We start from the raw sequence: 25,889 nt of genomic DNA, 5'->3' as shown, positions 1-25,889 counted from the left end.
GTCTAAGCGACTTGTCGCCTATTTAGATAAATATATATGATTTCATACATCGTCTCGCCAATTTCTATCACATTTCCCTCTTTATATATATATGCTTTTAAACACAGGTACAAACGCACGCACAAATACACACACGCACACACGCACACACACACGCTCACACACACACACACATTTCTCAAACTTTTATCGTTTTGATCCATCGCCATTTCCTATATCTTCTGTGCTGTAGGCGTTAATTGCTTAAGGCATCACGTAGTACCGGGTTTCCTACATATAAAACAGATAAGAACATTATACATCTACCTCGCGAAACACTCGTCAGTTAAACACTTCTCTCTCAGCTGATGGTCCCTGCTCTGCATTCTACTTTGATACACTCCGTGGTCGGCTAAAGTTAAGTGCTTTTGCTATTAAAGCATTTGATCACAGTTGATAAGATTCAAATCAACGAATTTTGCTCACAAGGTTCACATGTCAAATTATAATGTCGACCATCTTCATTTATATATATACTAGCAGTATCGCCCGGCGTTGCTCAGGTTTGTAAGGGAAATAACTATAAAGCATTTTTAGAGAGTTATAGCCAAAAAATAGCAAAAAAATGGGAAAAAAATGATGGTAAATTTTTTTTGAGAGTTAAAAAAGGTGGAGTTGCGTCCCCTAGACGGTCTGTGGTTTGGGTTTCTGATTCTCGACCCCATGTCGAATTTATCGATTTTTTTCAGAACTGGGGGAACTTTTCAAAATTTTCGCTGCGTTAGTTTTGAATTATGACATTGGGCTATGTGTGTGTCAAGTTTCATCAGAATCGGTTGAAAGCCGTGGTCAGGGTGAGGGTACAAGCAAACAGACACACAGAAACACGCACAGACAAACTGCCGTTTATATAGAGAGAGATATGTATGCGTGTATTGCTTTGGAAATTATTTAAGTATTTCTTCCCTGTAGAATTTAAGTGGTAAGTTTCTTTTGTTTAGTAAAAACAACTCTTGGGGTTTGAGGGTTTGCGAATTAGGATATAACATATTTACGCATGTGAATAAATTTGCATTCATCGAGTGGGTATATGTCGCTTCAATACCCGTGAATGTGTGCTTGTGTGTGTGTGTGTGTGTGTGTGTGTGTGTGTTGTGTGTGTGTGTGTGTGTGTGTGTGAGTTTGTGTATGTGTATGTGCATACTGTATTACTGTTCATGTATGTATGTTTTCTAAGAGATTTTAGATGTCTGGAGTAATTAAGAAAATAGCAATCCTCTTTTATGTGTCGGGACAGTTACGAAAATTTCTGAATATGTGAGCGTAATTTAATATGCACATACGAGGGACGTTCAATAAGTAATGCTCATGACCCACTTGCAATTATTTGATCTAGCTGAAATTTTGCATGTGTAATTATTTATATCTCTATAGATTAAGTGGCAAATTACAGCTCTGGACTAATTGCGGTTTCGGATTTACAGGTGTTTGAACTGAGTCAAGTATGAAATGGAGCCTGTTTATTGTCGAGCAGTGATCCGGTTTTTGTATTTGAAAGGACGCACACCACGGAAGACTTTTGATGAAATAAAAGTAACTTATGGTGAGGATGCCCCATCATATGACCTTGTAAAACGCTGGCATCGTGAATTTAAACATGGTCGGAACTCTGTGGAAACAGCTCCCAGATCTGGTCGCCCCCTTTCTGCCATTGATGAGGCATCTGTCCGTCACGTTGAGGCTGCCATTTTGGAAGATCGACGCATAACTATTTGCCAAATAGCCCATGAGGTCAAGATTAGTACCGGGTCTGTGAAAACTATCATTCATGACCATTTGGATATGCACAAGGTGTCTGCAAGATGGATTCCCAGGTTGCTCACACCTTTCCAGAAGCAAGAACGCGTCGAGTGCACGAGGATGAATTTGGAGATGTGCCAAGAAGATGAGTCAACATTTTTCAAAAGACTGATAACACAGGATGAAACCTGGGTCCATCACTATGATCCAGAGACCAAAGCTCAGTCAATGCAGTGGAAGCACCGTGACTCACCTCCTCCAAAGAAGGCAAGTGTACAGCCCTCCGCTGGCAAGGTCATGCTCACAGTCTTCTGGGACCAGGACGGAGTAGTAATGACAGATTTCCTGGCAAAGGGTACTACAATTACAGGAGCCTATTATGCTTCACTTTTGAGGAAAAGCTATCAAAATCAAGAGGCGGGGCAAGATCAGCAAAGGCATTCTTCTCCTGCAGGACAACGCTCCGGTCCACAACTCGCTTGTCGCCAGATCAGAAGCACAGGCGTGTGGCTATGAACTCCACCCCATCTCCCCTACTCTCCTGACCTTGCACCCTCTGATTTTCACCTCTTCCCAGCCATGAAGTTGTTTTTAAAGGAAAGCATTTTCCAGATGATGCAGCCATGATTTCTGAAGTCACGTCGTGGTCTTCTACAAAAACGGTCTCCAGAGCTGTATCAAACGATGGGAGAAATGCATAACTCTGGGTAGTTCCTATGTAGGAAATGACTAATAACTGTGCCAAGTGTCGTTGCTCTACTGCTATAGGAAGTGGGTCAGGGGCATTACTTATTGAACGCCCCTCGTATATGTGAGTGCATGTGTGTAATTTACTTTATTATCATGACTGTACACATCTCTTTACCTTAGTACTGTACAGTGTGCTTGTGATTAATTTTTATGTTTTGTTTATATTTATGTTTGTTCGTCTAGTTATGTATGTAGATGTTTATTTATCCGTGTAAGCATGTATGCACTTGTGTGTTTTTCTCGAGATTTGTTAAGCTCTTCCCAGAATCCAAGCCGGTCAATAACAAAATGACAAAGGTTCTTTTTGAATTAGTTCACTTCTTGGAATTTGTGAAAATGTAATTTAACCTATCTATCTATCTATCTATCTATCTATCTATCTATCTATCTATCTATCTATCTATCTATCTATCTATCTATCTATCTTGTGTTCATATAAATTCTCTCATATAGTAGGATCGTCTATTTATCTCTTAACGTGCATGTATGTGCGTATATTCTATATGCTCATGGGATTAAAGAGTATATTGCAAGAATCTCAGATGAAGAATTTTTGCAATGTTTTACAAATCTTCATTGTGCCTATGAGGAACTATAGAAACTAGTGTGAAAAGTATTCTATGAGAACTTTTTATTCGAAATTCTGATAGATTTATAGAACACATTTAAATGGAATCGCCGTCTTATAGTACATTTCTGTCAGATGTAGTGTTCTGATATAACTAAAAAAATAACATAAATGAACCAGTGTAATAATCCTCTTTGATAGCCAAAACTAATAAACACGGTAACTTCAAAGCAATCCTAGCGCCAATATCTGATTATGCTACAGAAAAACAAAGATTCATATTGATTAATAAAACTATATAACTTGCTTTTAAAAAAAAACGATCCTTATAATTGATAAAGAGAGAGCGAATGAGATGGACAAAGAAAAACAAAGAGAGAGAGAGAGAGAGAGAGAGAGAGGAGGAAGAGGGAGAAAGGCAAGGCGGCATTCGCATTCTAGCAGAATGAAAATGTTATTTATTTGACATTTATTTGTTATTTTTCCTCCCTCACCAAACATGTAACAGACACTAATATAATTAGGTACAAGAGAAAAATATATTTTGTTTGAAAATGTTGGCCGTTGAATTTGGCACATAGTCTTGGTTACTTTCCTGAATACCAGGTTCTTTATACCTACTTCTTTCGAGTTCACATCTCGGTCAGAATTCAGTTTTGAATTTTCATCTCTCTTGAAGACATAAAAAGCAAAGAACCTATAATATCGTGGGAATAAAGAGGATATCGTTTCAATCACTTTGATCTGTGCTACTTACAAGATAGTGCTGATAAAACATTATTTTCATTGAAATGTAAATATTACCTTTGAAGTAGTTCTTTTAAACTGCGAGTAAATTCTTTTTCTTTTATGAATATATTTTATTTTCGAAGTACTGTAGTATTCTCTTTCCCCCTCTCTCCTCCTCTTTCACTCTCTCTCTCTCCTCTCTCTCTCTCTCTCTCTCTCTCTCTCTCTCTCTCTCTCTCTCTCTCTCTCTCTCTCTCTCTCTCTCTCTCTCTATATATATATATGTGTGTATGCATATAAATATGGTATATGTGTGTGTATATATATGTATATATATATATGAATATATATGTATATATACATGTATATATCTTTGTATTATATCTATCTATCTACATCTCTCTCTCTTTCACTATATATATATATATATACGCATATATATATATATATATATATATATATATATATTTGATACCATGGTTCTATATAATGCCGACTGAGACGCAATATATATATATATATATATATATATATCTGGAGAAATAAGGATAAACACAAGTTTATAGTATAGCTCCTACGCGCGTTTCACTATTATGTTTGTTTTTTCATTCAGATGCTAAACCACAACGGATCATCAGGGAACAACACTTATTGCTTTAAGTTACAGATAATTACCGGTCCGTATCTGTACCTTAATGAAATAAAGTGTTCCCTGATGATCCGTTGTTGCTGAGCATCTAAATGCACTTTCAAAATCTTTCGGAGGTCTCAAAAGAAGCATAATAGTGAAACACGTGTAGGAACAATAATGTAGAATTGTTTTTATCCTCATTTCTCCGACATATGCTCTGAGGCAGACCAAGAACCCGCTGGCTTGACACCATCAAGAGTGATACCGGAATGGACATAGCCAGTCTGAAAGAAGCGGCCAGGATAGAACTGACTGGAGGACACTGATCCAACGAGTAACCGAGAGCCGACTTCGACTGAGCGGATAGATAGATAGATGCTCTGTAGTTCACAACTAGTAATACTACTCAGTATATAAGTTACTTAACCATTATACAGAAAACAGACTGGATTATGATACTCTTCGTGAAGCTCTTAACATACCTGTTGTAGACGTGTAGCTAGTTGTTCCCACAATTTTACTAACAATTGCATACATAATTACATACATACATACAGTATGTAGAACTGTGTGTGTAAGTGTGTGTGAGTGTCTGTGCTTGTGTGTTTGTGTGTAAGTGTGTGTGCATTTATCTGTGCATGTATGCATATATATATATATATATATATATATATATATATATATGTTAGTGCATAGATATAAACTCATGTATGCGTAGGTTTATAATAAAAAGGTTAAATTGTCAATACACAGGTGAGATGAAAATATTTATTGGTTTTCACGCTGATATTAGTCTCAGAGCCCAGGACCCATGTTTCTGTGTATGCTGCTGTTTGCATAGCTGATTACGTAACAGATAAAATATAACATTTACACATGTTATGGATATCTTGTCTATCATATTATCACTTGTGCGATCAACGGTTTACGAAACTGTGAAATAGTAACACGGTAATGCTAATTTCAGAACTATTTTCTGTTTATGTACATCTATACGCATGTATTTCTCTCTTTCTCTCTCTCTTTCTCTCTCTCTCTAAAATATATATCTATTCGTCTTAAAGGGCGAGAGAATTGTAGCATCAGACGATGTTAAGAGGAAATAGTAAAAATAATTATTCCTACTGCATTTGTAACACGGTGGTATACTACAGCTATCTATCTATCTATCTATCTATCTATCTATCTATCTATCTATCTATCTATCTATCTATCTATCTATCTATCTATCTATCTATCTATCTATCTATCTGTTTGTCTGTCTGTCTGTCTTCAAATGTAGCAAACTAGCCATCTACACACGCTTCTTTGAATATAAGAATGCGCACGCACGTGCGTGCGCAGCGCGCGTATAAACATCCGACACCCCAGACACAAACTTCTACAAGAATATATACAGGCACAAATTATATATATATGTGTGTGTGTCTATGTGTGTGTCTATGTGTGTCTATGTGTGTGTGTATGTGTGTATATACATACATACATAAATAGTCCACCTATTTGATACCATGGTTCAATATAATGCCGACTGAGACGCAATCATAAACGAGCTATCACATATTGACTGGACTTTCACACATGCACACACCTCCTCCAGCATCACACTGCTCCAATAAAAATAATATAACCTCCAACAATACATGAAGACCATCATCAATTACCAAAGAACAGCTGAGGAGAAACGGGCCATTGAGAAAATCAAACTCAACCCCAAAGTGTTCTTCTCTTTTGCGAAAAACACAAGGTTACTGTCTCCACTGTTGGCCCTCTAATTGATGAAAATGGCAGTCTCCAAGATAATGCCAAAATCATGAGCGAGATACTGCATAAACAGTACTGCTCTGTTTTTAGCGATCCGGATATGGCCGATCTGGACTGTATCAGTGATGTTAACCCTCAACACACTATATCGGACATAAAGATTGGCGCCCCTGATGTCTTAGCGGCAATAAACGAAATTAAACATAGTTCAGCAGTAGTCCCTGATAGGCTCCCTGCTTGTGTCCTGAAGGTTTGTCGACACCAACTTGCATCTCCTCTTGTTAATCTGTGGAGGAACTCACTGGATGCTGGTTATATTCCTGAAAACTTTCTTACCAGTCTTTTCTCCCAGTTTTCAAAATGGGAAACAAGTTTCTTGCAGTGAACTACCAGCCGATCTCGCTCACTTTTCATATCATCAAGGTATTTGAGAATGTGGTGAGATCACGGATAACCCACTTTCTTGAAAGCAACAGACTGCTGAACCCCAACCAATATGAATTCCATAATGGAAGAAACTGTCTAACGCAGCTCCTGCATTAACTTGAGGAAATTTTGAGATCTTTCGGAGAGGGCTCGAATACTGATGTCATCTACCTTGATTTCAGCAAGGCCTTTGACAGGGTGATGACGATATACATACATCTTATATATAATATATATGAATATATGTAAATATATATATATATATATATATATATATATATATATATATATATATATATATATATATATATATATATATATATATATATATATATAAAATGTATGTATGTATATACCCAGAAATGATTTCAAAGAGATATGTAAACACGGCGGTTACCGTGTTCCTCTTAAAGCAGTGAGTATACATATATTCACTGTTTAATAAAATTATAGATGTGAATAATCCCCGTTCTCCATCTCATTATTAATACTGTATATATTCTTTCATTCTTTTATTGGTTTCAGTCATATGACTGCGGCCATGCTGGGGCATCGCCTTTAGTCGAACAAGTCGACCCAGGACTCATTCTTTGTTCTATCGGCCTCTTAAAAACACCAACATCGGTTGTGAAGCGATGGTGGGGACACAAATATAGACACATAAACAAACACACACACACACACACACACATATATATATATATATACGACGGGCTTCTTTCAGTTTTCACCTACCAAATCCACTCACAAGGCTTTGGTCGGCCCGAGCTATAGTAAGAGAACTGGTGGAAGGTGCTACGCAGTGTGATTGAATCCGGAAACAAGTGGTTGGCCAGCAAGCTTCTTACCACACAGCTACGCCTGCACCTTTATATATATATATATATTTTTTTATTTATCTAGCTGGGGCACCGCCATTATATGTATGTATGTATGTATGTATGTATGTGTGTCTGTGTGTGTGTAAAATAAGTCAAGGTAGAAAATGCTAAAATAATTTTATAAAAAACATTTCAGTGCCGGTTTCGGTCATTGAAACTTTTTCAACTGTATGCATAGAAATTAATTAAATTTTGGAAAAAATAAAGGAAAAGTTTTTAAAAGAATATTTGTATAGTATTCAAATACAGGGGTCATTTTCCTTGTTTCTGCCTGTTTCTGTCTCTCTTGTTTACTCGTGTGGGTTCGAGGTCGTTGTGAATTCTAGGCAGAGAATAATAATAATAATAATAATAATAATAATAATAATAATAATAATATAATAATAATAATAATAATAATAATAATAATAATAATAATGATAATAATAATAATAATAATAGTAATAATAATATAGGGTGCATGACTTAGTTGTTAGGGAGTTGGACTCACATTTTAGACCAGGTGCTGCGTCGTGATCTTGAGCAAAACACTACATCTCATGTTGCTCTGCGGTCATTCCGACACCTGAGGTATGGTACACAGTGCACCTATTCAGACAACGTCGATTTGATAGAGAGTGCGAGATAATGTGTGACAAGAACATTTGATCACTATAAACAAATCATTTGTGCAGGTCTTTCGGCGAAATCTGAATGCCCATACGCCTTCGACGAGAGAGAGTGAGAGAGCCCGTCATAGGTAGACAGATATATATATATATATATATATATATTATATATATATATATATATATAGACAGATAGATAGATAAATAGATAGGACAATGAATACGGTGATTAGTACATCTGTGTTTTGTTTTTTCTGCAGTCAAAAACACCATAATTGATTCGAATGTGTCCCATGCACGTTTCTGTTGCATAGACATCTCGCAATTTCCTTTGCCTCCAGTTATATCGACTGATTGTTAGTCTAAGCAACTTTATTCAAGATCCATCCAAAGAAGTAGTATGAGTGCATTTCAGGTCACGTCAGCGGATAGACTCAGTAACTGGATGGATGAAAAGGAAATTGCGAGATGTCTATGCAGCAGAAATTAGCATCGGACACATTTAAATAGAATAAACTATATAATTTACTGTACAAAAGAAAAAAGAAAAATACACACGTACTAATCTCCGTATTCATTGTAATTGTGTTGGATATACACTCGGTGAAATATCAAAGTGGACCCAAGATTTACCCCTCTGGTGAATTAAACTGGAATTGTCTACGTAATCATCGGTGTTCCTTACAACTTGATACGGTCGCTTGTACAAAACTCACCTGGATATCTTTATCTCTCTAGTCACTATATATATAATATATATATTATATATATATATAGACAGATAGATAGATAAATAGATAGGACAATGAATACGGTGATTAGTACATCTGTGTTTTGTTTTTTCTGCAGTCAAAAACACCATAATTGATTCGAATGTGTCCCATGCACGTTTCTGTTGCATAGACATCTCGCAATTTCCTTTGCCTCCAGTTATATCGACTGATTGTTAGTCTAAGCAACTTTATTCAAGATCCATCCAAAGAAGTAGTATGAGTGCATTTCAGGTCACGTCAGCGGATAGACTCAGTAACTGGATGGATGAAAAGGAAATTGCGAGATGTCTATGCAGCAGAAATTAGCATCGGACACATTTAAATAGAATAAACTATATAATTTACTGTACAAAAGAAAAAAGAAAAATACACACGTACTAATCTCCGTATTCATTGTAATTGTGTTGGATATACACTCGGTGAAATATCAAAGTGGACCCAAGATTTACCCCTCTGGTGAATTAAACTGGAATTGTCTACGTAATCATCGGTGTTCCTTACAACTTGATACGGTCGCTTGTACAAAACTCACCTGGATATCTTTATCTCTCTAGTCACTATATATATATATATATATATATATATATAATAATAAATATTAGGGAATAAATCCAAATTTACAGGGAAAAATCAGATTTAGGATTGAATCCAATTTTATAGTAAAATATTATATTATATTAAATTAGAGACAAAATCACTATTATGCAAATCAAACAAAGAAAGACTTAAGCCAATACATAAAATAATTTATATAAGTTAAATTTAATTAAAATAACCACTACGATCGTTTTGTGTCAGCAGTTCTATGAGACATTCTTCAAAAACTTGCAAAGAAGGTTTTGAAACCACATGAAGAATGTCTCATAGAAGTGCTGACACGAAACGATCGTAGTGGTTATTTTAATTAAATTTAACTTATATATTCAAGAGTGTTTTCACTCCACCCCTTGGGCATCTCCAAATCACCAATCCAACTGACTTTTTTACCACTGCAGATATAAAATCAGAGGCGGCGACGATAGATTACATCGATATAAAGGAAGACGATGTAATCAAGGCTATAGATGAAATGAAAACAGACTCAGCTACTGGCCCCGATGGATTCCCGGCAATCCTCCTAAAAGCATGTAAGAGAGTCCTAGCAAGACCACTGCAGTTCCTCTTTCAGAGCTTCCTTGCAGCTGGCAAACTTCCAAGAAAACTGAAGGAAGGTAACATATGCCCCATTCATAAAGGAGGTAGCAGAGCGGAAGCCAAGAACTATAGACCTATCTCTCTGACCTCACACATCAGCAAGGTCATGGAACGAATAGTCAGAAGGAGGCTGATCACCTTCCTTGAAGAAAATGACTTGCTGCCCGACACCCAACATGGTTTCCGACCAGGAAGAAGCTGTTTAACTCAGCTCCTACAACACTATGACTGGGTGCTGAAACGGCTGCTCAACCACTCAAATGTGGAAGTGATATATCTCGACTTTGCAAAGGCCTTTGATAAAGTCGATCATGGAATGATATGTCACAAACTGCGTGATCTCAACATAGTTGGAAAACTGGGAGAACGGCTTCATGACTTTCTGAAAGATAGAAGTCAGGTGGTAGTGGCCAATGGGGCCACTTCCATTAACACGCAAATAGTGAGCGGTGTTCCGCAGGGCACTGTTCTGGGACCACTACTGTTCATAATGGCCCTCTCGGACATGCCCTCAGCCACGCAGAGAGCCACGATCACAAGTTATGCAGATGATACAAAAGTTTCACAGGCAATACAGAACCCTGAGGACACTAAACACCTGCAATGTGAGCTAGACAAAATATACAAGTGGGCTGAAAAGAATAGCATGCAGTTCAATGCAGAAAAGTTTCAAGCTCTATACTATCAGCATGCAAAACTAAATGCAATACCCAATGAATACACTGGACCCGGAGGAATAGCAATCCCAGAGGCACAATCAGTGCGTGACCTAGGTATTTACATGAGTGATGACGCGACCTTTCGTGTACATGTTGCTAAATTGGCAATGAAATGTAGACGACCGGCCGGATGGATCCTCAGAACCTTTAGAACAAGAGAACAAGAAACCATGATGGTCCTCTGGAGGACACTTGTCCTAAGCCACTTTGACTACTGCTCTCAGTTATGATCACCATCCAGTGTCAATTTGATCACAGAGCTCGAGGCGATCCAACGTAGCTACACGAAGAAGATAGCCTCTATGCAGAATGTAAGCTACTGGGAAAGACTCAAGAGATTAAAATTATATTCCCTGGAGCGTAGGCGGGAAAGATATGCCATAATATACATCTGGAAGATCCTGGAGGGAAGTGTCCTGAACTTTGGCATCGAGAGTTACGCAAATGCCAGAACTGCGCGCCACTGCGTGGTGCCTAGGACTCCAAACTTGCCATCAAGATGTAGGACAAGATTCTGTGATAGCCTGGGCTTCCGAGGCCCACAGCTCTTCAATATCCTCCCGAAGAACCTGAGAGACCTGCATGGGGTGGATACAGATGTCTTTAAAATGAAGCTGGATCTCTTCCTGTCAGGTGTCCCACATGAACCAACTTCACGGCAGGAGGGGCAGATGAGGGCAGCTGCATCGAACTCTCTCATGCACCAAATAGCAGTTGCTAGAAAGCCTTCATGAAGTGAAACCAAGTAGCAACACCAAATGGCGGTGCCCCAGCATGGCCACAGCTCATAAGCTGAAACTAGAATCAATCAATCAATCAATCATATAAATTATTTTATGTATTGGCTTAAGTCTTTCTTTGTTTGATTTGCATAATAGTGGTTTTGTCTCTAATTTAATATATATATATATTATATATATATATATATATATATATATAATCATTACAGATATAGGGTAAAGAATTATTAATTTATTAATTTTTAAATTTTAATCTATCAATTTAATTTACTCTATATCTGTAATGATTTTTCACTGCCTTATAACAAACTGCAGTTTTCTTTCTGCGGTACTATCCTGTGACGTACACGGTAATCTTGGGGGGAAAATACGAATTTACTCGTCTCTATAAATTTGGATGTGCTGACTACTTTCTGTTATTTTCCGATGACGCTTGATCGGGATGCAAAGGGTAGGTTCCTAGCATTTTTAGATTTATAAATTCTCGAAATATTATGTTCATGACGGAAATGAATTTGTATAATTCTAATCCAGAAACGCGTCAATAATTAATCGAAGAATTTTTGATTTCGTTATTTTTTCTTCTTTACAAATATTGTTATCTGTGGAGTCATATCTATAGCAAAAAAGAATGAACTATTTCTAAATTTTAGGTATGTGGTGAAGCGACTTGTAGCTTAATCTTTAATTATATATATACCTATATATATATATATGTGTGTGTGTATATGTATATATATATATATATATATATATATATATATATATATATATATATACAAATTAGGTTGAGGGAAAAGTTCGTGTGCCATGTTGAAATTATGCTTTTTGTATATATTTTTGTGGTGTGTGTTCATTTAGATCCTCATTTTAACACGGCGCACGAACTTTTTTCGCAACATAGTATAGATATATATGTATGTCTATATTCCTGCATGTATGTGAAGGCGCGTGGCTTAGTGATATTCGCCTCACGATCGTATGCTCCTGAGTTCAGTTCCCGGTGACGCGTTGTGTCCTTGGGCAACAAACTTTATTTTTACGTTGCTCATGTCCACTCAGCTAGCAAAAAAGAGTTGTACCTGTAATTCAAAGAGCCAGCCTTGTTATACTCTGCGTTACGCTTAATCTCCCTGAGAACTGCGTTAAGTGTACACTTTTCTATGGAATGCTCAATCATTTGCACGTTAATTTCATTAGTTTTCCGTATAAAAACAGACACGTGCCTAGCTTCACCGATTACATTGGTGTTAATTTCAAATGTCTTAGTTCTGGCGCGCTAAAATTCTGGAAACAAAATCCGCAGTAAATAATTTACTGCAGTTAATGCTGCCTATTAGAGAACATATTTATTTTATTATTTAAATAATGAGGGAGATAAATTGAATATTAATTTAATTAATATCAATTTAAAACCAGTAGCCTAGCATACAAAAATCTGAAAAATCAGAGAAAATTCTAATACATGTATATAATTAAAAGGCAAACCACTAGGTGGTCGGCCGTATGCTAGAAGTAGATCACCTACGATCAAACTACAAAGAAAAGAATGTTCTCTAGAGGAAAATTCAGCGGACACCAGAACAAAATGCGGGCAAGACAGATGAAAATTAAATAAAAAGCCAGAATTACTCACAGACCAGCGGTTTCGCCTATTAACGAATGAATCACTTATGTAATCCATTGCCCGTAGGCTCGTCAGTGTGGTCGTTCCACAGGTAATGCAATTTGTAAAGCTAACCACACTGCCGAGCCTACGGACAATGGATTACATAAGTGATTCATTCGTTAATAGGCGAAACCGCCGGTCTGTGAGTAATTCTGACTTTTTATTTAATTTTCATCTGTCTTGCCCGCATTTTGTTCTGGTGTCCGCTGAAGTTTCCTCAAGAGAACATTCTCTTCTTTGTAGTTTGATCGTAAGTGATCTACTTCTAGCATACGGCCGACTACCTAGTGGTTTGCCCCCTTAAATATACACATGTATTAGAATTTTCTCTGATTTTTCAGATTTTTGTATGCTAGACTACTGGTTTTAAATTGATATTAATTAAATTAATATTCAATTTATCTCCCTCATTATTTAAATAATAAGATTATATATATATATATATATATATATATATATATACATACAACCGATATTTATATGAACGTATATATACGTGCACCCACACATATATTTCAATTCCAGTTTGAGTGCAACTTTTATGTTCATATTTCTTAATGTTCCAGAAGAAAAGAAACAGAATCTTCAAAGATTTTTTGAAGAAGTACAATAAAATATTCTGTATTATGTTGTATTATGCAAAATTGAATAAAATCTCCATTACTATTTTCTAAATCAAATGGTATATATATATATATAATATATATATATATATATATATATATATTGTGTGTGTGTGTGTGTGTGTGTTGTGTGTGTGTGTGTGTGTGTGTGTGTGTGTGTGTGTGTATATCTAAGTATACTTCGTTCTGTATTATTTAGTTTGCAAGATTCTTTATGTGAATTCGTATGTTGAAACAGATGTGTCTTGGGAGAGTCATTACGCCAATAATGATAACACACGCACACTCAATTACACTTCTTTATTATTGATGAATTGGTTAAATTCCTATCTAACCAAGTAATCGATCGTTTGTTTAATTTATTGGTAAAACAGTCAATCGCTTTTGTTTATTTATTTATTTATTTATTTATTTAATTTATTGCCATCGCAACCTTTTCAGTGACCGTGACTTCCCAAGTCATTTCGAAGGCTACCGCCGCATAATCTGAGCTCTCATTTTATACCTGTGTGTGTGGATACTTGAACGTGTGTGCGTGAGAGTGTAGGTGTATGTAGCTTAGAAGAATGGGTGAGTGTGGGAGTAAATCTGTCAATTGGAATGATTTTCATAAAGAGGTGTTACTTTTGTATGACCACATATTGCTCAAATCACAATTTATGACTCTATATGCCTCATCTTTGCCTCATATTCCTTACTATCCTGGCTCTGTTCCCTCTAATTATTGTGTCATCAAATCCTTGCAAAATTATTTCAATGTAAAAATGTTTCTTAAGTTTAAGTCATTAATTATGAGGAGATAAAAAAAATTATATTAAGTGTTACTTTGCTTCAAAACTTCAAGACTTTTATGCCCGAGGTATCACCAATTTCCAAACAGATTGGATTATATTATTAATAACGAGGGAAAATATTATCTCAATAATTTTATTAATGAAGACCAAACAAGCATTTACTCTTTCCCATCTGAAAATGCGACACTTTCTTTAAAACATATATACATACTGTAATCGACATGGCTACTCTCCTGAAATTGTTGGCCATGTGTCAAAATTTGAAATCAGTATATAAGTCTATATATACTCATATACATACGCACATCTTGTATCTCTCCCTCCCTCCCTCGTCTTTCTCTCCCTCCCTCTCTATCTATCAATCTGTCTATCATAATCTTAAATTAACATCCACAAATCTTGCAAATAGTTACCCAGGGTTTTCTGGTCGAAATAATAATTTATTCCGCCACTTATCAAGCTGAAAGCAAGGCCGTTTGTCTGTTGTCTTTTGAGCAGATAACGTCTAAGCAAGAGACGTTTGTAAAGAAGAAGACAAAAAGGAAAAAAAAGGAAGATGACCAACGTTACAATAATTCAATATCAAGCAGATGTAAACGAGTCGTTAATAGTTTACTAAGTGTCTGGTGGTCTACTTTTAAATTCCAACAAGATGTAGTTTTTAAAATGTGGACATGAAGAAAAAAAATCTCGTTCCTCGAATTTATGTATTCCTTGGAAGTTCTCAAGTGTCTTAATAGATACAGTTTTCCAAACGAACACACTGAACATTTTTTTAGATCCGTTATTATTATTTCGACCAAGAAAACTTGGGTAGCTATTCGCAAGATTTCTGGTTTTTAATTTAAGATTATCTTTACTCTCTCAGCTGGTCGAGTGTTTTTGTACATGTTGAAGTATTACCACATAATATTATGTTATATATATATACTTATGGGTGTGTGTGTATATATACGTGTGTGTAAGTGCTTCCAAAGTTCTTTCCACTAGACTTTTGAAAGTTCCGTTTACTCAACTAGCGTATTTTATAAACAGCAAGCTAGTTTTCCTAGTTTCATTTCTGAACTGAAAGATATACGTAATTTAATATACAATATTGATAGCATGAGTTAAAGAAAATGTTGTTTTAATGAGATGATTGATGCTGCTTTACTGATACAATGTTCTGGATTTCTGGCGCAACAGTAGCCTGTTTTATTCGGAGATCAGGATTTGGATTCACACTGTGTCTGTATTTGAAATTTATATAAAACAGTTGGAAGAAGCTTGCTCCCAAAAATATTTGTAAATGTCAGTAATTATTTCAGTGTTTTGGATAGCTATTCTCTGTATATATATTTTACATGTAACCAAAAATCTTACCGAATGAAACTTGACCTTGTGAAGTGTCACACGAAAATTCAACAAAAGTGTTTTCGTCATTTGTATCTAAATATTTTACAGTTTTTTACATTTACGCTAAGTAGATACCTAATCCAACTGCTAATGGTATCTAGAAAAGAAAAATAAGAGCGAAATAATCTTTAAATCTGTTCTTTTAACTTTGCAAAGGCTGAATGTTATGGTTTCTCTTTTCTTCGGACAATTTGCATCGGACGTTGCAAGAAGTTACCAGAGTATCAGAAAAGATTCAGACACACTGCTCAGTAGATTTTCAAACCACTTGTCTAATTTCATAATCATAGATGCCGTTTCAGCTTCAACTTTAAAAATCGCACAGATCTCCGTTGTAGGCTCACATTTAGATAATTCAAATATGTAAATATCAGACGTGTATATCACCATAGTTAGACATCTAAGCGTATTGAAGAATTCGCTACTATGATATGATATACCATGAAAAGCCATGTTATTTCTTTATGCAACTTGAGTATACTGGAAGTACATTTCTACGAGACAGCCAACGCATTTAAGAATGCAAGAGCAATTGTTCACAGGATCAACCCATCACCTCTCAAAAAGTTTCTTTTAATCCGAGAATTTAACAGAGAAGCTTTTATAAAAGTAACAGCATTTTATTTTTGTTTGAGTGTCGTCTTCTATTTTCCTATCTTGTTTCATACTACCGATGCTTCTTTATGTATGCAGCAGCAAATCTATTCAGCAATATGTCTTGAATATTCGCTTTGAGTCCACTGTATTTTTTTAACGTTGTAGAAGCCATATCAGTGCTGACTTACGTATTTGCTCATCCAAATTAATTTTCAATTATAAAATTGATCAAACTGTAACGGCGGTGCATCATCATGCCTGCAGCTCTGAGCTGAAACTTTAAAAAAAACTGTTAAAAATAGGCTCACCAGTTGTATATGTTCGCAATTATTGGTAAAAACATAAAAATATTCACTGAACGATAAATTAAAGTCAAATCGGCATATTGAGAAATATTCAAATTTTGATTTAATTGTAAAGAATAGTGTTCACTCTTTTAATGTTATCAGGCATATCTTCTATTCGCTGGTTCCCAATGTTGTTTGATAATGGTTTCAAATTTTAGCACAAGGTCAGAAATTTCATGGTTGGGGGTAAGTCGATCACATCGACTCTAGTGCTCAACTGATACTTATGTTAACGGTCTCGAAAGGATGAAAGGCAAAATCGACGTCGGCGGAATTTGAACTCAGAATGTAATACAGCAAAGCATTTTACCCGGCGTGCTAACGATTCTGCATGCTCGCCGCCTTGGTATTGTTCGATAAATCAACTTATATAATTCCTTGTTAATTTGTCTCTAACAATCCAAGAAGTAATAGCTTTGGCAGCAAGTAAAAGTAATTCTTAAGCAGCTGTATGTGGTTTTTCACCCATTCCTACTAAAAAGTCACATCATAGGATGCAAACTGCATTTTTTTTTACAGTCAATTGATATTTTTTCTGTTGATTTTTATCGTGAAAGTATTCATTGCTCTCTTTAAAAATATTCAACAAGTTTCTTCATGTTTTCTTTATATCTCATTTCTAAATGTCAGCGAAGATTCGCTAGCTTGAAGTTTTCATTGGACAATGTTTTATAATACAGAACGCCCTGTGGCTTCTCTTTGCTTTCGTGATGGTTATATATAGATATAAAGACTATATACTCATTACAATATTTATAAATTCTCTGTTTTGAAGCTCCAACCAGTAAGTTTTCGTTTTAACATGTTGAATCTTTATGTTTTCACTATTTCTTCGTTTTAATGTGCTTCCATTTACTAACCAGCGATCCATATAACCGGATATAGAAAGAATTGTGTTTTACTGATGAAGTTAATATAGTTATAAAGTGAATAATTCACAAAGGTAAATGTATATACAATTTATACAAACATTATTGTTCAAATGTAAACATTAAATTAATGCTAGTCAACAAACTATATGTAACGTTCACACATGATATTAATGTGCCAATAGTGAATACCTGTTGAGCATGCGCAGGATAAAATGTTATATTCTGTATTCACAATATTCAGTATTCATAGCAATAGTCTCGAACCTTGCTGTACTACTTTAATATCGTCACTAATACGATTGAGTACTAACGTTCAGTAATCAAACACACACAAACAAATACACACACACATACGCGTGCACACACGCACGTCTCTGTCTCTCTGAATTACATATTTTGTCTTCATATGTTACAACGGATTCGAACGAGAATATCCTAGTCACTGGTGTGTTCGTAACAGGGAAACGGCTTCCTCTTCACGACGATTATATGTTTATAACACACGCGATTCATTAGTACAAGGGATTTTGGGACATCGATATGTCACGTCAGTCAAAAGCATTCCCAGATCAATGAATGTAACACGAGTCAAGGGCCTTGTTTATAATTTCAACACAGAAACTATAAATATACACAAAACACACATACACAAACACACACACAAACACACACACACACACACAAACGCACAAACACACGCAGACATAGAGACAAATATATATATATATATATATATATATATATATATATATATATATATATATATATATATATATATATATATATATATATCTCTATATATAAACGGCAGTTTGTCTGTGTGTGTTTCTGTGTGTCTGTTTGCTTGTACCCTCACTCTGACCACGGCTTTCAACCGATTCTGATGAAACTTGACACACACATAGCCCAATGTCATAATTCAAAACTAACGCAGCGAAAATTTTGAAAAGTTCCCCCAGTTCTGAAAAATTCCGATAAATTCAACATGGGGTCGACAATCAGAAATACAAACCACAGATGGTCATGGGGACGCAACTCGACCTTTTTAACTATCAAAAAAAATTTACCATCTTTTTTTTCCCATTTTTTTGCTATTTTTTGGCTATAACTCTCTAAAAAATCCTTTATAGTTATTTCCCTTACAAACCCGAGCAACGCCGGGCGATACTGCTAGTATATATATAAATATATATATAATATATATATATATAAATATATATAAATATATATATATATATAATATATATATATATATATATATATATATATAATATATATATATATATATATATATATATATATAAATATATAAGAAAATGCGTTGTCTACTTTTAGAAAAAAGCGAATTAATGCGATGTGCAGTTAGAAATATTTGAAAAGAATCCAGAATAGATTCTATAATTTCCCGAAAGAGCGGGAAAGATAACAGCAATGAAGATTATTTTAAAAGGTGAATAACACATACCTTTCTCGTTGAAAAATATTGCGTTTCAGTTCCAATTAACTCATACATGTATGAATATATATCTATCTATCTGTCTGTCAGTCTATCTTATCGGTCGGTCTGTGTATATGTGCATGTATATTTCTCTCGTTTTCCCTCTCCCTCTATGTACATACACACATAAACACACATTCACACACACGCACATACGCACGCACATACACACGCACACATACACATACACAAACGCACAGATGCACGCATATATATATATATATATAATATATATATATATATATATATATATGTGTGTGTGTGTGTGTGTGTGCGTATATATCTATATATATATATCTATAGGGAGAGAACTCATGAAAAAAAACAAAAGACGAAGACAGGTGGTGTAGAAAACAAACAGATGTATTAGTATAACGCTCGGGAATTGAAAAAGTCTTTTACGTTTCGAGCTTACGCTCTTCCACACAAAGGAAAACAGAAAGAAACAAGGAGAGAAAAAAAATGTGTGTAGTAGCAACCGATCTACTTATCTATCTATCTATCTATCTATCTATCTATCTATCTATCTATCTATCTATCTATCTATCTATCTATCTATCTATCTATCTATCTATCTATATATATATATATATAAAGAGGAGAGATAAAGACATGCACTCATACGTGTAAGACGCACATGAGTAGTCGCATAATCTGTTATATAAACTCACAAACATATACTTATTTCTATAGGTGTTTGTATTATATGATTTTTGATTGACTAAGATATTTGAGAATAGATTCGAGTGGAATGAAGCAAAGAATACAACAATATCGTTAAACACGTAATTCAAGCTAACCTTGAATACTCAATTTAGGTAGATTTTTGCTTCATTAGCTGCTTAATTATGGCAGAGAAAATCATTGATATGAAGACAGATAACTAATTATTTGCAAATATTAACTCACGCACACATATACATACATACAAGGTTTCTCTTTCTGATTAGACATTTAAAGTTTTTTTTTCTTTAGCCAAGGGTTTTAAGTAAACATATATAAAAGGCGGCAGGCTGGCAGAATCGTTAGCACGCCGGGCGAAATGCTTAGCGGTATTTCGTTTGCCACTACGTTCTGAGTTCAAATTCCATCGAGGTCGACTTTGCCTTTCATCCTTTCGGTGCCGATTAAATAAGCACCAGTTACGCACTGGGATCGATATAATCGACTTAATCCGTTTGTCTGTCGTTGTTTGTCCTCTCTGTGTTTAGCCCCTTGTGGGTAGTAAAGAAATAGGTATTTCGTCTGCCGTTACGTTCTGAGTTCAAATTCTGCCGAGGTCGACTTTGCCTTTCATCCTTTCGGGGTTGATTAAATAAGTACCAGTTACGGACGGGAGTCGATGTAATCGACTTAGTCCTTTTGCCTGTCTGTGTTTGTCCCCTCTATGTTTAGTACCCTGTGGGCAAGAAACAAATAAATATATAAAAGGCGTGGGATTGGGGAGGGTTTTTTGTTCTTTTCGTCATTCTTTTCGTTCATCATTTAAATATGAAGGTCAGGCAGATTTTTAGTTTCAGCTATCCTGACCATCTGAAATGTATGAACTATCGAACTATTTTTTTTCTTTACACCAACAATCTATGTTCAGCTACTCATTGATCCAAGGCGGTAGGTACACAATTTTATCACTTCAATATGCTTGGATGTACATGTTGGGTATTAAATTTGAAAACCCCTCACCAATACAATACGTATTTTATCTTCTCCCCTTTTTTTCACTTACCACATTGTGCAGCTGACTTTCTCAGTTAATCAGGATGATTTCAAACAAAAATACGAAATTGGTTGAGTTTAATTTTGTTGTTGTTTTTAGTTTTTAGGGTCCATTAATATACACTTCTTCTGTCATTCTCTCTATTCTCATCTTTATTTTTTTTTATCTTTTACTTGTTTCAGCCATTAGATTGCGGTCATGCTGAAGCACCATCATAATGAATTTTTAATCGAGTGAATCGATCAAAACACTTTAACAAAAAAAAAAATCTGTTACTTATTTTAACGATCTCGCTTGCCGAATTGCTAAGTTACGGGGACGTAAACACACCAGCATTGTTCGTCAAGTGTTGGTCGGGGCAAACACACGCTAAGATACAAATGTGTGTGTGTGTGTGTGTGTGTGTGTGTGTGTGTAAATACACATATACACATGTCCGGGTTCTGTCGCACTGCTTGACAACTTGGGCTGGTGTCTTTTACTATAGCCTCGAGCCGACCAAAACCTTTTGAGTGAATTTAATAGACGGAAGCTGAAAGATACCCGTCGTATATATATATATATATACGTACGTACGTATGTATGTATAAATATATATGTATATATATATATATGTGTGAGTGTGTGTATTTATATATATATTCATATATATATATATGTATATATATATATGTGTATATATATATCTGTATATCTATCTATATATGTGTGTGTATATGTATGTATATATTTATGTTTGTATCTGTTTCTACCCCCACCATCGCTTGAAAACCGATGTTAGCGTGTTTATATCTGTAACTTAGGGGCTCGGCAAAAGAAACCGATAGAATAAGTACTAGGCCTAAAAAGAATAAGTCCTGGGGTCGACTTTTTCGACGAAAACCCCTTCAGGTGGTGATCCAGCTTGGCCGCCGTCAAATGTTTGAAACATGTAAAAGAATAAAAGAATATATACGACAGGTTTCTTTCAGTTTTCTCTACCAAATCCACTCTCAAGGCTTTGGTCAGCTTGAGGCTGTAGTAGAAGATATTTGGATGAAAGTGTCGCGCAGTGGGCCTGAGTCCAGAACCATGTAGTTGGAAAGCAAGCTTCTTATTTCTTTATTGCCTACAAGGGACTAAATAGAGAGGGGAGAAACAAGGACAGACAAAGAGATTAAGTCGATCACATCGACCGCAGTGTGTAACTGATACTTAATTTATCGACCCCGAAAGGATGAAAGGCAAAGTCGACCTCGGCGGAATTTGAACTCAGGACGTAAAGGCGGACGAAATACTTATTTCTTTACTACCCACAAGGGGCTAAACACAGAGAGGACAAACAACGACAGACAAACGGATTAAGTCGATTATATCGACCCCAGTGCGTAACTGGTACTTATTCAATCGACCCCGAAAGGATGAAAGGCAAATCGACCTCGGCGGAATTTGAACTCAGAACGTAGCAGCGGACGAAATACCGCTAAGCATTTCGCCCGGTGTGCTAGCGTTTCTGCCAGCTCGCCGCCTTCTTACCACACAACCACGCCTGCGCCTATTTGATTATTTATATTTCTTATTCTATTCCAGATTGTTCTCGTACATCTTACTGGAAAATTTCATGAAGAGCACATTCTCTGACAGTGGCTAATGTCTTTGCTTTTGGCATTGTACAGTTTACATTTCTTGTCAGCTGATACTGAAATATCTTAAAGATATTTATAGTTTCGTGTTCATAAAACTGTGCGAGGTAGTTGCTAAGATTTTTCTGTGAAAGATGGTGCTTCAAAGTTACAATCCAAGATTCTTATAACGTTAAAACAGATTTAAGGTAAAGGTCACCTTCATTGCATAAGAGATTTAGTCTATATCGTTATTGATTTTGAAATATCCAATAAGACTAACCAGTTTCGGAATTCTTACATTCGTTTCACTAAGTTCTTGTAGTGACTAATTCAGATATTAAGATAATCACTACTAATGTGTTGTGGGTGATATGTTTGGGTGACGGCAGGGAGTTGAATTGACTAAATCTTCTTTACTCTCGTGAGGTGTTCGCTTTTAGCCAGTTCTTTGGTAAGGGATCCGTACCATACGGACATTCTACTGTTGTCCAAGTTATGTGTATTTCTTACCGAATATACAGGATGTGTTGGTGGAGTTGTTAGAGTATCGGTATTTGTTCCGAATATTTACACTCTAAGTTTAGGCAAAGGTCAAATTCGCCTTTCATTCTTTCGAGATCGATAAATTTATTTCTGTATAGATAAATTTTGTTTCTGTATTTACAGGAATAAATTTACAAGTGCTGGAAAGACCCACCATCATATATTTTGAAAATGGTTCTCTGTGGAACCGATACACAGCTGTGCCCGTCTAACTATCTTTAGGTACATGGCGACCATTGCATGCGTGATGTTGTCCTTCAGTTCCTATGTTATGAATCGATTTTTTCCTACTCCGTGTTCTTCAAGTGTCCTGAGAGATAATAATCGCACGTTGAAATATCAGGAGAACGCGGCAGCGACGAAGTTTTTTCTAACTGGGCGTTCTTCAGGAAAGACCCCACGGATGCGTTGCATGGACACCAGAGAAGTTTAGCAATTCTTACTGGAAGAAGTATACATATATTTTATCTTCAGTTAGTTGAGCACAAAATTCTTCCAAAATGATCAGGACAGAACTGTGAAAAAATATCGGTCCAATGATGCGTAGGGCTGAAACAGTACACCAAACAAGTATTTTTTTGATTATAGCTGCTCATAGAGAAAGTGAGGATTCTTCAGAGTCCAGTACCATGAACTTACGTGGCTAGAGAGATGAAACCATGCTTCATCACTAATTATGCACCGGGAAGGGGTATAACTCGCCATTAGCAATGCTATTCAGAAGCTATGTGCAATGATTTACTTGTTTTTTTCTTGTCGTGTATTTTTAATTGCTGTACACGTGGAAAGATATGGCTTCCTGCTTATGTGAGACTGCTTCGCCATTATACGTGTCGACTTCTTTGGATTTTGAGTAATCCTTAGGCGGGTGCCCTGAATAATTTCTGGCGTTTGAACGGTAGTGACTTGGTGGGGTGGGTGGTGTTGTGCACTAACCTCGTAGCGCACCACTTGTTAACCAACATTCGCATTGTCCTTTTTGCCGGTAGGCCTTCATTCAGAAGCTTCAAAAATTTTATGCGTTTGCTTGACAAAACCTGTTCCCACATATCTGCACTCTTTCCGCTTCTGAGTATGTCATCCTGTACAAAAGGCTACAGATATTTACTCAATACAATCTTACAATCAACTAATGTGACGAGAATGCAGTGAGGATAACGTAGAAAATAGTTGACTAGTGCGCTGTCGATAGTTACAAACGATTGAAATAACAAAATAATACTTGCAAACAAATAGCTGGGTAATTTTGCGTTGACGTGCACTTATTTCTGTATTTACACTGTTACGAAACCCGTGTTACTTTTTCGTGTGCCACACTGTATTAGGATATTTTCCATATTTCTGATGATAATGCAGTCAGGAGGTTCCTCGTTTACTCATTGTCTTTCAAATCATATGTATACGTATTATGTATTTCAATCAGTAGTTTGAACTATTATCAGTTCTTGTGCCTCCTAGTTGTTCATGTTTTGTAGCATGAAGGCTACTTTCTTGATTGATATGAGCTCTCAAAACTGTTCAAGTGTTGCATTTACTGTGTTGAACATAGCAATCTATTTGCTGTATATACATGCCTTCTTAAATATCTTTTTCTAAAGCTGTTGATTGCATTGGTTTTCGGTTTTATTTTCACTTGGTTCTTAATGCAATCATTTTGGGTTGAAGATTAACTGTTTGTTTTGATAAAAAGCCGATGTTACTTTTCATAACAATTCATACTTCGCAAATCATTGCGTATCTCTTGTTTCAGGCGTTTTTATTTCACGTATTCTATTATTGCAAGTAGTATTTCTTTAGCATTTGCTTCTCCTTTTCTTTCCTATTTGTATTTGTTTATTACTGATTTCGTTATGGATGGAGAGAGTTTTATTTTCTATTTCAATTTGTATATCTTTTTCATGCGTTGCTTGATTGGGTTTTGTATTCCTGTATTGAGATTTTTGTGGAAATGCCTGCTTTCCCTTATAGCTAATATAGCTACTTCATATATTATATGATATGCTGATGCGTGCATTTATTTCATTAATCCTACGAGGGCCAGAGTTTCATCTTTTATTGATGTTTCTCTTTTATCGTTAACAGTTATTTCAGGCGGTGAGTGAGCAGAGACGTTCGAGCGTTGGATAGAATATTTTCACGATACATTCCGATTCGCTATTTTCCACTGAAGGCAAATATGTCTTAAAACCCCATTGAATGCAAACATGTCTTTAATCATTTTGGATTCGATACATAGTAGTTTTGTGGGTATTGAGTTTAAATCTCAATTCACTGCAAAAACAGTTGACTCAGTCGGAAAATGGGCTACAATGCGATTACTTATTCTTCGGAGGCACGTTTGTTAGTTTCTTGTTCAGTTTTATATTTTAGAGATGAAGAATTATGTACATTATTTACATTATTTACAATTGACGGATATTTGTCCTCATCTTGTTTGTTGTTAACACAACGTTTCGGCTGATATACCCGCCAGCCTTCATCAGGTGTCTTGGGGAAATTTCGAACCTGGGTTTTCATTCCTAGAGTATTTTTCGATGTTGTTATGGAAGGATAGGAGAATATTAGATTTATAAGCCCTAAAATTCTCTCCATAATTTCCCACGGACATATGGAGTAATGGTTAAGAACGCGGGCTACTAACCCCAAGATTCCGACTTCGATTCCAGGT

This window comes from Octopus sinensis, linkage group LG2 (assembly GCF_006345805.1).
Source record: "Octopus sinensis linkage group LG2, ASM634580v1, whole genome shotgun sequence".
NCBI lineage: Eukaryota > Metazoa > Mollusca > Cephalopoda > Octopoda > Octopodidae > Octopus > Octopus sinensis.
The sequence above is the reverse complement of the archived record's forward strand: the minus strand, read 5'-3'. Positions refer to the sequence as shown.